This window comes from Perca flavescens, chromosome 14, assembly GCF_004354835.1.
Source record: "Perca flavescens isolate YP-PL-M2 chromosome 14, PFLA_1.0, whole genome shotgun sequence".
Classification (NCBI taxonomy): Eukaryota; Metazoa; Chordata; class Actinopteri; order Perciformes; family Percidae; genus Perca; species Perca flavescens.
Genome location: NC_041344.1, coordinates 28,478,835 through 28,488,890, shown reverse-complemented (window position 1 = coordinate 28,488,890; position 10,056 = coordinate 28,478,835).

Genomic DNA, 10,056 nt, shown 5'->3' with positions numbered 1-10,056 from the left:
GCGGCCAGGACCAGTCGGGATCACTTTACTGGCTGTGTCTCAATTGTTGTTGCGAGTAACCAACTCGGGTACTCTAGCTAATTCAACGTGAGTACACGAATATTGAAATGACATAAAATGCCCGTCCCTAGTAGCCGTGATAAATTAGCCTGAAGCTAATGCTTCAATTAGCCAAAATTAGCCAACTTCGCTGTGGAAAATTCATTAGTAGTAGATGTGATAAATGTGTTTAATCAGGTATCCTTTTGGGCTCTAAGCTGTCTCCTTTTTGAAATACATCTCCAATTTCTTCAATTGCTGTTTTTCTCAGATTTTATTCTGTCTGACAACATTATGGAAAGGATCCCTACAGAGATTTCTTTAACCAGAAACCGCTTTCAAAATCACTTTCCCCCAAACCTACAAGACTCCATTTAAATAAACAATACTTTCAGCGTGGATAGAGCCAGCATATTTTCATGTGTAAATGGATGAATTAAGGGTTTATTTCTACCAAACCACAGTGGTGATTGTTTATTTAAATGGAGTCTGGTGGGTTTGGACATAGCGATTTCAGGTTGTGTTTCATGTTAAATAAAAAGGAACTTACTATTTAACAGAAGGTTGACCTCTGTAGGGATCCTTTCCATAATGTTGTCAGACACTAAGAATAAGCCTCAGTAGCAAAACCAGCACTTTTGGTGGATGTAAACTGATGTTAACGTTACTTGCTTGTTTCGCTGAGGACGACTGCAGTGGTCTCGCTTAATACTGGACCAATTTCAAAGATGTTGTTCCCATCAGTCACTAAGACAAAAAAAGTTAGGCTACCCATTAAGTGCAAGGCTCGAGGCTGACCTACTGACCCTGACCTACAGTTTTAGCTGTGAACAAGTTACTGTATATACAAAACTATGTCAGACTCAGCTGCACTCATCTGTGATATCATCTGTGGAAGATTCCAAACCTTTGCCCAGAGCCAAGTCCTGATGATGCAACCACATGGTCTAAAGGCCTCCAGTAAGACCCCCAGTTCAGCAGCAGAGCCTTATATTCTCCACAGCCCTCCACTGATGTTTTCCATTAGCTTTAAGTATACAGGCTTACCTGAGCTTCAGGACCCCTACCTGGCTCCTTCTTTACTCTAGGAGAGAACAAAGACCCTGTGATCGTCATTACACGCCACGCTGAAGATTGAGCACAGATGTGAGGCCGTTTACGCTCAGCCCAAAAGCCTCTTTTACAGCCACATAAATTCATCAGAGTCCATTCGTTTGATGTTAGTAGAAAGCAGTATCCGTCACAGGATTGACAAAGTATAGGTCTTTGAAGTCTTGCATTGATAATCCAGGTATTTCAAAGGTTATTGGATTAAATCATTGCTACCACACCTATATCACATCTACAAGTCTGTGCAGAGAACATTTTTCAAGCTGTTCAACGATGAATAGCTGACATGTTGGATGCAACTAAAATGTACCCCACATGTGTGCACTGTGAAGTGCAACCAATGTAAACAACTGTGGAAAATTCATTAGTAGTAGATGTGATAAATGTGTTTAATCAGATAATCTGAGACAATAGTTGTTGTAATATGCTGCAACAATACACCTTTGTGTAGTTTTACATATGGAAAGTGACTTAGCAGGGTCTTTCAGGGGTGGTCTTCCCTCATTAGAGCATTGTGGGCAGATAATACAGTATGGGCCATGGCATCACACTGTGTTCACAATAACACAGAGAGCGCATGAAAAACAAAATGCAAAAATGTTGAGAATAAAGACCTCCCCAAGAGGCTGTAGCTTGGGGTCAGCATTTTTTTTATAACATTATTTTTTGGGCATTTTTTAGGCCTTTATTTATAGAGGACAGCTGAAGACATTAAAGGGGAGAGAGAGCACAGGGCTGAGTCAAACCTGTGGCCGCTGTGTCAAGGAGTAAACCTCTATGTATGGGCGCCCGCTAGACCCACATCAAGATGTAGGGTCTGGCAACACACCATTGGCAGGGCTCAATCCGAGGGGCGGGATGAACGGCTGTCTTTCAAATTCCCTCTGCACGCAATAGGATAGCGCTACAACCAACCAGAGCAACGAAGAAGGTATCCGGTCGGCAAAACTCCGAACACATCTTCCTTTTTTAAGAATGACTTCACTGCCGTTCTTTGTTCTTTTCTCAAAGAAAAGCCTAACTCCAATTCTCCAGAGTCGCCGATTCGAAAGACCGCTATTCGCCAGCAGCAGCAGCCATCGTCTTTGTTTTCAAGTAGCAGGGAATTCACGCGGAACCGTCGCAACTCATTATGTTAAGCCCGCCCATCGACTCAATACACGATGTGATTGGCCCGTCTGGAGTTTGGCTTTTCCAGCTCGCAAGCCAACGGAGAGTTGCAAGACCCCCTGGCTGCAAATTACATTTGCTGCCGATAAGGTGCGTCTAGATTTCTAGGCTAGGTGCTTGCTCTACCAGGCGAGCTAACCAGGATCCCCAATACAGCATTTTTTAAAGACGATATGCTAAAATCATATCAATATCCCATTAATTTCTACGTAGGGAGATTTTAAAATTAAAAGTTCAGACAAGTAAAATAACTCTGGCTAAAGTTTGGGCTAAGGTTTGGCAACTGAAACAACTATATTTAAAGCTTGGGCGAGGCTATGGTTACGCTTTGGCAACTAAAACAAGTTTGGCTAAGGTTAGGGAGAGGCTGGTTATGGTGAAACAACAAAACCTTTAGGTACAAATTAAAACTTGACTCACAGTGTGTTCTGGGTAAAAGTCATGAATTAAAGGCCAATGTATCTGCCCATCCACCCTTGACCACAACACCCTTACCGCACTTTCTGTCCTGCTGTTTCCGTGCTGGACTGCTCCTACACATTGTCCCTCTACGGATGGATATCATATTTTTCTCATTTTGTGTAAGAATGAATTAGCAATTTTAGATTTTACAATATTTCTCTATTTAACTATGTTTTTAAGTTTTGGTTTATTAGGGTTAAATAGCAGTTGCATTTGTTCATTGTTAGATTTCTGGTCACATTGAATTCCACCTACTTTTCTTCAGCTCTCAACTTGGCTTGAAACAATTCCCTTTTTTTTTCTTTGGTAGGCTATGTGAACTGTGTATTTTGAGCTGTGAACTGTGTATTTTGAGCAACTCTCACCGAATACTGACCGCTGTGGGGACCCTTTCCTCACCCAGTTGTTTTATTTTGACTCGAATAAAGTCAAATAACGATAAGGAGAGGGAGCCCGTTGATTTCCCCACTGGATTATTTTACTTGCATAACACGGCTCATTGACAGAATTGCAGTCCTGTGCTCTATTTTAGGCCTCTTATTTTTAGGCCTCTTATTTTCTCGTTCTTGGTTGTAGCCTTTATGACCAGCAACCTTCCCAACAATCTCCCAAGATCAAAACAAGCCCAACATTATGCCCTCTTTCTTCATAGCGCATTTAAAAACACCTCTTTTATTTTTCAGCAGTTGGAATGACTTTTTGGTAATAATGTTATGTGCTCTTCAAATCTTGTGATGATGATCGATACTTTTCAGTGATTGAATGAACAGTTGTATCTTTATATACATTGTGAATTTATATAAACCTGTGAAACTGCCCTCCAAAAATGGAAAAGGTGACAGAATAGAGGAGGAAATGGCTCGCGAAAAGCTTAAAATGCATTGACATGACACGCAAAAATGTCCTAAAAAGTGGCAAACTAATTTAAAAAAGTGAAAACACAGCCTTATTCACATACACACAGTACAATGTAGTGAAACTCAATTATTGCATTCAAACCATCCTAAGTATTCGGAGCAGTGGACAGCTGACAGCATCAGGAGCTGCAAGAAAAAAGGCTAGGAGAATCATTACAGATCCAAACCACCCAGGTGACAGCCTTTTGTCCCTGTTGAGTTCAGCAAGAAGGTACTAGATACACCAGGCCAGCACTGAGAGGCTCAGGAGGAGCCACAAGGATCCTAAAAGAGTGTGTGTAAATCACTCCTTCATTATAGTTGCATACAGTATATGACATTCTTCGGTTAATGTTGGCCAATGATCGGAGGCCTTTTCTAGCTGATGATCTTGTAATGAACGCTTCTTTTTTTGTGTGGTTAAGGGAAACCGCGCAAGCAATCTCTCACATCTCGCCTGTAAAGTAAAATCAATTAATTTGCAGCAGCAGTTAAGCGGCTGCATGTGACTTCTCAGTGCAGGAAAGAAAACACCTTTCTCTCGCCTTCATTCAGCAGGGTTTCACGCTGGCGGACCCCACACAGCGTTAGAGGCTGAACAGTTGGTGGTGAGGCCGGGAGGGCAATGCAGTGCCAGCCCACACTGTGAGTTTTATAACTTATAACTTATTGTACCACAGAAAACCTGACCTGCTGTTTCTGTCAGTAAGGGAGGAGGCAGGGATCCGAAAGTTGAAGGAAAAAGGTAAGTGAGGTTATCCAGCAGCACCTGGATCTGAAATCCAAATTAAGAAAGCACTTTTTCCTTTCTCATCTATTCCTTCAAAAGTCACAGGTTCACAAAAAAAAATAATACTCTTTCCAGCTCCGATCCAGTCAACACGTGGCCTCCAGGTGCTCCATCATAATTTCCATATGCCAGCTGTCAGACAGCCTGCCTCTGTCTGAATATCAACCAGTGCAGAAAAATATGACAGCAAGACCAAACACTTATCTGTTTTTGGATTCACAGATTAAAAAGACAATGTCAGTGTGTAATGGAATTCAGTCAGCAGTGGATTTGTGATCCGAACTGAGCATGAATCTTCTCAAAGCGGTCGAATCCCGCCAGCATCTGTGTTGACGCTTTGGACATGTGACAAATCAACCATTTCCTTCTGGGAGACAGCGCTGACTGGAGGAATTTCAGAATTGGACTGAACCTTTCTGAATCACACACTCTAGTTAAAACATTCAGTGAAATATAAAAAATAGAACTCGCGGAAGCTTCTTCAAGCATAGATGATGCACTAATCAGTGCCTTCATGCTTGAAGGAAATTATTTAAACACCTGGCCAAACAGGAGGTGCAACTGGCTCTGCTGGGGTTTAACCAAGCGGCAACTTCCAGGCCTAAAAAGTAAAGCCAATGCCAAAGTGCCTTAAACCTGCATTCTATCTAATTTCGACTCCACTAGCCCCCAAAAAGAAGTCAGTCTCCATAGAAGTCTATGGGGAAATGATCCTACTTCTGCCTTGATTTATTACCCCAATAAACATTTTCATTTTGAGTTTATGGTCTCAATCAATAGTTTCAAGTCTTCTTCAATTCAGCTTGACGTTCATTTAGTAAAATGATGGTCCCATTTATTAAAGCAGGGGTGCTTTAGGGGCGTGGCTACACGCCGACCTGTCAATCATGACAGAGGCATAGCAATGCTAACTAACCATGGCCCTGTGTACATAAACATAGCTGTGAACCTGTTTTGGGGTGTTGTCTGTGTTTTATTTAAAGACCCAGTGTGTAACGTGTTTAGTTGTTCATTATCAAAATCTGTGCCCTTCACAAACTTGTCCTTTTTCATGAATATTGACCACCACCATCAATTCCAAGTATTCCTATTAGCTTGGAATTTTACATTTGCGCTTGCATGAACTGGGGTAGACGCTCCATAATGATCATCTTGAAATACGTTAGCCGGTAAGCTGCTGCTAATGCTGCTTATTGGTCATCGTCGCTTCCCGGCCCCGGCAAGTTTGAAGAAGGAAACATGGAGGACCACACGTATTCAAAATCCAAATTTCAGGAACAGGAGTCTTCTAATTATTATTATTATTTTGAGGCGTGAAGGCTACCGTAGCTGCAATACTGCGTGGCGAGAGAGATCTGATTGCGATATATGAACTCAACGCTAGATGGGAGTAATTCTTACACAATGTAGCTTTAAATCGTTGACTCTCTCACTGTGTGTTTTCACTTCATCAGAGTTAACTGTGTGTTTTCACTTCATCAGAGTTAATTGGAACATTTTTCTTGTTTAGCGTTCTGACAACCAAGCTAGCTAGGTACCGCTAGCGTTAGTTGGTTAACTTAAGGAAAAGTCTATTTCCAACCAGCTCTGTGTACTGCCGGTCATTCAGATGAACGGCAACAGCCTGAGGTCCGCGTTTACCCACCAGTAAAACTCAACAGGGTGACTGGTGTTAGAAGGATTGAAAAACGGCAGTCCACAAATCTAACTGATGCTACGTCCACTATTTTTTTACAGTCTATGGGTTTAACAACATCAATTGGCTGGCTACTGACTGCTAGCTGCTCACACCAGCTACCTCAAAACATTTTCTCAACAGATTCACGTATACAGTATAATACACTATAGTTATATTCACAATTGACCTATTTTCAGATCTTTCAGAAACTTACTTTGCACTTGTGTTGTGTCACCATTGTTGACATTATCTAAACAAGACTAAAGCCCCATTCGGGACAGGATTGAAATATTCACTGTGGCTCTCTGTCATTTACAACCATGGCCTCAGACTCGGAGGTGCTGCTGACTTTCATCCCGACCGCTTTTCATTCGACTGCAAAACCACCCCATGCAGCATGGCTCCACCCATCTCACCCTCCAGTTTTCATCACAGTCAGCCCCAGTGTGTCCGGACAGATTTGGGTCTGTCCATCATAAGGAAAAGCTCATCAGGAAACCTTCTCTCCCATCCAATTTTTCCGCTGAAGCCTCGTGATCTTCAGATTTTCACCACCACCAGTCTCTAGATTCTGTTAGGGCATATTCCAGTGAGACACCTGGGGACCTTGGGTCCAATTGCACACTATATTAAAGACATTAATTTCATAATGGCTCTCTAAGCTCCTCTTTCAATTAGTCTTCTCTGATTGAAATGGAAGATATGACGGATAGAAATCTGGCAATCTGGCAGGTCAGTTTGTCACGTCACATTTTCCGTTCCTCTCCACTCTATTACTTTCCAGTCATAAGCTCAAAATGACAGCCCTTTTCCAGCCATATTTCAATGCTGACTACACATTCATTCATTTACTGACTAATACTGTATATTATCTTTTTTTATTTAGGTAAGTCAAAGCACCAAATAAAGTTGGGAAACATTGGGATCACAAATGGGAAAGATTAGGCATTCCAAACACTTGGTTACGTCTGGGGAAGGATCGTGGACTTTGTCACATATTGAAAAAGTCCTCAGTGTCAGCGTTGCGCTTTGTGCGCCGTTACAAAAGAAAATGATCAAGTCTGTTTCCTGTTTTATTTGTCACATGTGACAAATTCAATCCCTGGTGGATGTGGTCCGTTTTGCCTGTAACCACACCCACAGTGACGTCGCAGTGTCACATATTAACACACATATGTGCAGAAGTTAAAAAAAATACATTCCCATTCATGCCTCACTTTTATATTTGTTTATCATCCTACTTTTTTGTATTTTTTTTTTTATCTTTGTAGCGTGTGAGACATTTTTTCTTCCTCATCTAAAAGATTCAACGTTTACTCCTTTTGCTGATTTACATCTTTGTTTTACATTTGTTCTTATCTTTATCTTTGTGAACATGCACTTCCCCCTCAGTTCATACTTGCTCTCTCTAATCTGAAACTGATTTCTGGAGAGACTCTTTGGCACTGTCTGTTGCAGAAGCCCTATACCTCTAAATTAGAGTCAGTCACGTCGTCTGAAAAGATGCTATCGGTGCCAAAAAATGGATGCATATAGTAAAGGGCGATGACATTTTTTAACCTGAAGCCTAAGGCGCAGACAAAGACCCCACTCATTAATCCAATCCAATCCACCTTTATTTATAAAGCACTTTAAAAACAACATAGTTGACCAAAGTGCTGAACACAATCTAAAATAAGGAATAACATATAGTAGTGACACAATAGAACAATAAAATAGCAATACAAAAGAATTCTAAAATTATCCCTCAAACTGAGTTAAAAGCCAAAGAAAATAAATGAGTTTTAAGATGAGATTTAAAAAAGGGAAGAGACTCGGTCAATCTGATGTGCAAAGGCAGTTCATTCCAAAGTCTCAGAGCTGCCACCGCAAACGCACGATCACCCCTGGATTTACGTTTGGTCTTAGGGATGACCAGTAGTGCCTGGTCCGCTGACCGGAGCAAACGAGAGGGGGTATAGGGTACAATCAAATCGGATAAATACTTGGGGGCCAAATCATGCAGACATTTAAAAACAAATAAAAGAATTGTAAAATCTGTGCGAAAATGCACAGGAAGCCAGTGGAGAGATTGGAGGATAGGTGTGATATGATCAAATTTCCGAGTTCCAGTTAAAAGACGAGCAGCTGCATTTTGAACCAATTGTAATCGTGCCATATTAGATTTGCTAATGCCAGTGTAGAGTGCATTGCAATAATCTAAACGAGTAGTAATAAAGGCATGAATTAAAATTTCAAAATCATGTCGCGATAGAACCGGTTTCACTTTAGCCAGTTGCCTAAGCTGGAAAAAGCTGGTCTTCACCACTGCACCAATCTGAGCATTGAGTTTTAAGCAGAGCATGGAGAAGGGGGGGATCTCCTTGGCAACAGCGCTGTGTTTCCATGACAGGGCCATACACAGCAGACAAGCAAGGGGAGATCAGCGATGTTAAGCAGCGGCTCTCCATAAACATTTATTTGTTCTTCCGAGGACCTCATTAAACATGGCAGACTCTTTTGGCCCGGAGCAACCCAATTTGTCTTGACATTCCTGAGAGCATGTGGCGAGAGGGGAGCCCCGCTTCCCTCGTAAGCTGCACACATGTAAGAAAGACAGGTAAACTACCAGTTAGATAGCTGGAAGAAAAAAAAAAAAAAAAAAAAAAAAAAAAAACTTGTTAAGATATTATACTGCTGATGTGCAGTGTTTCAAATGTTTCTAGATTCCTGGCTTCTTTACGGTATCTGATCACCGTTTTAGTCATATGCTGTTTAGACAAACAAGAGTCCTCATACATGACGTCATATGAGGTCAGTGTTTTAAGCTGTAAACATAGGGATACATCACGTTGGCCAAAAATGTGTTTGTTTAAATAATGGGGGGGGGGTTATAGGCAGTTTGGTTTGCAGTAGAGCCTCTGTGATGATTAGAACACATGTTCGCTTTAGCGTCGAGTGTTGCACTTCATATGTCACTAAATAATTTAGAACTCTTAGCAGATTCAGACCCAGACATTACCAGAGGTCCTTTAGATGTCAGATGGCATTATTTTATGTATTGCCAGGGACAAAGCACATTGATCAACATGATATTTGATCAACCGAATACTGTACGTGCCTGTGTTAGCCAAATGGCTAATTCTCAACTGTTGTTACTTGGCCAGATGTAAAAGTAGCCATTTATAAATAGAAATTTATATAACTGTACACCTTATCTATTACAGCATAAAGCCAGGGAGTCAAGTCAAGGTAACTTTATTTATACCCTAAGGTAGATTTGGTTTACAGTGAGTGTTGAGTGGGTATGCCTCCTTTTACACACACACACACACACACACACACGCACGCACGCACACACACACACACACACACACACACACACACACACACACACAATCAGCAGCACACGGTAGGCTGTAACGTGACAAAGAGATAACATTGCTCAGTACTGTGGCCGGGTTAGCTCAATCGGTAGAGCAGGCGCATGTGTATAGAGGTTTACTCCTCGAAGCAGAGACCGTGGGTTCAACTCTGACCTGCTGCCCCTTGCTGCATGTCATCGTCCCCTTTCATGCCTTCACCTGTCCTGTGAAAATAATGGCCTAAAAATGTATCTTTTAAAAAATCACAAAAACCATTGCTCAGTACTACTAATAAAACACAATAAATAAATAAATAAATAAATAAACAGACCAATAAAAAGTAATAAATAAATAAGGCAGCAGACCTGTATTGCTATTAGTTATTGAATATACTGATAGCCACTGGGCCAAAGCTGTTTCTGTATGGCTTAGTTTTACAGGCTGGTACTTTGTACCTGCGTGTAGATGGTAGGAGCTGAAATTCACTATGTAAATAGATGTGTAAATAGATGTGTAAATAGATCCAGCTAGCCTCTGTAACTGTTTGGAATGCAGGGGTTCTGGGTT